We start from the raw sequence: 3,341 nt of genomic DNA, 5'->3' as shown, positions 1-3,341 counted from the left end.
GCCTCGGAACCCAGTGGGGGCCAAGAGCGCACAGAGAAGGCAAACGCCTGAGCACTGGTTTTGCCATATGGCCAGAGTAAGTCCGTTTAAGCAGAAAGGACCCCAGCCTATAAGGCCGGGACATCCAGATTATAAAACCTGGTAAATATGGACAGCGATGCCCAGCCGGCCGCCGCACAAATTTCTGCAATGGACACTCCGCTAGACCAAGCCCAGGAAGTGGCAACGCCTCTTGTTGAGTGGGCTCTTACTCCCATGGGGCATTGCAGGCCCAAAGAAGAGTAAGCTAGCTTGATAGTGTCAATTATCCATTTGGAAAGTCTCTGCTTCGTGACCGGAGACCCTCTGGCACGGTCACGAAAGCATACAAAAAGCTGGTCCGACTGCCTGAACGGGGCGGAACGCTCAATATATATTCTCAATGCACTGACGGGGCAGAGTAAATTCAGCTCTTGGTCCTGCTCCGAAGGAGGAAGGGCCAAAAGAGCTATTACCTGTGTTCTGAACGGAGTCGAGAGCACTTTAGGTACATAACCATGCCTCGGTTTCAGGATGACCTTGGAGTCGTTGGGCCCGAATTCAAGGCAGGAGGGGCTCACTGAGAGCACCTGCAGATCTCCCATACACTTTACCGATGCTAACGCCAGTAGCAGAGCAGTTTTTAGCGTCAGGGGACGAAGGTCAACGGACTGTAGCGGCTCGAAAGGAGGGCCCTTCAGGGCCATCAACACCGCGGGCAGGTTCCATGTAGGGACGTTATTGTGTTTAGCATGCTCTTGGGGAGGTCCGCAGGCTCCCATCGAGAGGCCAGAGGTGCAGAGCCAACAGCTCGGGCTGGGGGTGCCATATCGCTCTGTTCGCCTGAGAGAGGAGGTCTCGGGAATGGGCCAGGGGGCTGCTAAGAGCAGCCGAGACAGCTCTGCAAACCAGTGTTGGTTCCTCCAGAGCGGGGCCACAAACAGAACCTTGTGCTTCTGTTCCCTGATTCGACCTCTGCCTTGCCAAAGATCTCCCAGATTCTTTGAACCGTATGTGGGTGGAGCATCCACTCTCCGAGGGGACGTTGCTCCGAGATAGCATGTCTGCTCCCTGGTTCAACCTGCCCGGCACATGCGCTGCCCTTAGCGAACGCAAATTGAGCTGTGCCCATTCCAGGAGGCGCTCTGCCAGAATGAAGAGGCGCTTCGAGGAGACACCACCCTGGCGATTTATATATAACATCACTGTCATGCTGTCTGAGTGGACTAGCACGTGGTGTCCCCTTAGGTCTGGCAGAAAGGTGCGAAGGCCCAAACATACTGCCAGCATTTCCAGGCAGTTGATGTGAAGCCGACTCTTCTCTTTCGACCAAAAAGATTAGATAGATTTGCCATCGCACAGAGCTCCCCAACCCGTGTTGGAAGCATCTGTCGAGACCACCTTCCATCTGCAGACCGTAGATGGATTCCCATCTGTCTCAGTGGGGAAAGAGCCGCATCCATGCACTTCGTAAAAGTGCGAGGAGCTAGGGACAGCCCGAAGGGAAGGACCGTGTATTGATATGCCACTCCCTTGAAGGCAAATCCCAAGAATCGCCTGTGGCAGGGGGGCTATCTGGATGTGAAAGTAGGCATCTTTCAGATCCAGCATTGTCGAGGGGCTTGACTGTGCCCCGGCAAGAACCATTCATCCAGGCGGGTGGGCTCCTCCGGCGGAGACCAATCCAAACCCAGCTCTTGCACAGCTTTAGACAAGACGAGGAAAAGTTCGGTGTCCATGCCCATGCTGGCAGTGCTGGGCTCCGCAGACGGCAGGGGGGGTGGGGTCGAAGGACGAGCCCAACAGCTCCTCCACATCTGAAGCAGCCAGAGACACACTGTCGTCCATGGCGTCGCACTCGCTCCCATCGAACGAGACCAGATCGCTCGCAGCCGCAGAGGGATGCTGGTCTGGGTGAGAGAAGAGGACGGGGGAAGCCTCTCTATGTGGAGAGAGTGAGGCACGCGGGGACTCAGCCAGCGTGGGCTCACTCGTCACCGAGCGCCGAGATCCTCTGCCCCGCTGCTTTTTCCTCAAGTTCCTGGGAGGAAGAAAGCAGGAGGGCACGATGAGGACATTCCGTCTCGGTAAGTGCAGCTTCAGCGTGGGCAGCGCCTAAGCATGAAACACACTCACAGAGACCGTCAGCGGTGTGCAGGGGAGCCCTGCACGAGCGACAGTAGCGGTGCGGCATTTGCAACAGTGGCAGAAATTTGCTCAGAAAATTTGCTCTTATAGTCGCCGGATAGTGGCAAGGGACCGGGAAGACCACAGCTGCTGCAGACGCCGAAGGCAGCTGAAGAGCAGTGAAGTCAGCAGAGCAGAGAGGGGTCTTGATCCGCTGCGAGGCTTGTTCACGGCAAAGGCTTCGAGTCTCGTAGAGCGAAGATCTTGTAGTCGTCGCTAAAGGAGAAGAAATCTGAGGATCCTATGGCGAAGTGCACGCTTATATAGCCAGATGCCCCGCCCATTTTGGCAGGCTCTGGCGGGCTGTGTCGCCATAGGCTCATGCAGCTCCGCTGCCGAGCCATTGGTTCATTTTTAATACACTGCACAAACCAATGGCCGTGCAGTTACACTGCGGTATTGAAAGGCTTCAGTATTCAGAGAAAAATAAGTTTTCCCCATAGCATCTTAGCAGACACAGTACGAGTGAAGTATCGATAGGGAACCCAGGATATCCTTAGCTGGGGTTTTGAATAACCGAGTGTTAACTATTTCACATGTTAAGCCCTATAGACCAATTTGGAGTAGATGTCACAGTTACGTACTTGCAGCTGTGCACGCATAGTGGTGGCAGAAAAATGCTGGTAACAAGTGGAGGGAAACGGGTAAAATCCATGGAATGAGAAAAAAAAAATTGTGCCTTTGGATGTCAGAATCGGAATGCAAATCATTTTTATAGAATACTGTCGTCAAAGATGCCATTTGAAACTAAACGCAGATGTTTAAACGGACAGACTTTGCAGGATAAACTGCTCATTTTAATGCAGTGAAAGAGCTCATTAAATAGTCTAGGTAATGGGGAACAGGTGGAGAATGATAATCAGTGCCAGGTACAGGGCCGAAGGGAAATGTAGTGCGAAGGGGACGCTAGTACTCTGGTGATGGAGCCCTCTGGTGGCCCGAAGAGAGAGTTACAGAAGTGCTCTCCGTAACAGTTAGTTTGTCAATTCTGAGGAAATATTTTAAACCCTTGATTCTCAGCAGAGGGGAAAAGAGAGAGAAAAGAGAAAAGAGAGTTGTTTTTCCTTATCAGAATTGTGAGATATCATCTCAGAATTGCGAGAATAAAGTCAGAATTTTGAAATATAAACTCAAAT

Source organism: Sinocyclocheilus rhinocerous, unplaced genomic scaffold, assembly GCF_001515625.1.
Source record: "Sinocyclocheilus rhinocerous isolate Xijiao unplaced genomic scaffold, SAMN03320098_v1.1 scaffold265, whole genome shotgun sequence".
Lineage (NCBI taxonomy): Eukaryota > Metazoa > Chordata > Actinopteri > Cypriniformes > Cyprinidae > Sinocyclocheilus > Sinocyclocheilus rhinocerous.
Note: the sequence above shows the minus strand (reverse complement) of the source record.